Raw genomic sequence first — 857 nt, forward strand, 5'->3', positions numbered from 1 at the left:
CTTCGAGAACCACCACCAAAGACTTTGTGTTCTGGAAGGGGGAGGGCTTTATTTCCAATCCAGGATGTGTGAGGATGTGCTTGGCGCTTTTCTGTAAGACACTCCAACACCTCAGTGGTGACTCTTAGGTGTGATCAAGCCAGGAAATAAAAGCTGCGGGGGCGGGGGGGATCCTGTCTGTCCTAGAGATGAGGGCCACACCCTTCTCAAAATGCTGAGGCCCTCTGAGAAAAACCAGAATGAGCTCTTTCTGCCTTTAGAAAGAGAGATTTCCTTTCCTCTGTGAGGACAGACAGGATGGAAATCCAGGAAGGAGCAGAACAAACCCCGTCCGCACCTCTGCAGGCCGGCCATGCCCGATTTTGGCAGCGGCCTCCACACATTAGTCACCGCGACAGCCTGGGACCCTCCGGCCCCCGGATTCGGCCCTGGCACACGGTGGGCTCAGGACTCCAGCCCAGGAACTAGAGGAGATGGGGCGGCCCCTAATTCTTCCTTTCTTCTGCCCTCAACGGCAGGGCCATCTGGGGTCCCAGCTTTGCCCAGGAACTTGGAGGAGGGAAGCCAGGAGAGTCGGGCCGGCGTAGGTAACAAAGCTCCGCGCTTTGCGCGCCGGTCTGTCCGGCTTCAGGCCCCAGCCGGCCACCCTCACCTGGGCTGAGCCTGCCGGGGTCACTCCGTTTCCCCCACCGCACCCCTCACAAGAGAGGTAGGCATTCCTCCCCCGAAAAGAAACTCCCCAGCTGGGCCCGGGAGCCGGCAACTCCCGGCCGCTCTCGAGCAAACTCTGGGTTCAGGCCAGGGAAACTCTGTGGAGGCTGGAAACGCGTCCCCACGGCGCGAGTGGGACTGTGACC

Source organism: Carlito syrichta, unplaced genomic scaffold, assembly GCF_000164805.1.
Source record: "Carlito syrichta isolate Samal-C Ts95f unplaced genomic scaffold, Tarsius_syrichta-2.0.1 Scaffold308847, whole genome shotgun sequence".
Taxonomy (NCBI): Eukaryota; Metazoa; Chordata; class Mammalia; order Primates; family Tarsiidae; genus Carlito; species Carlito syrichta.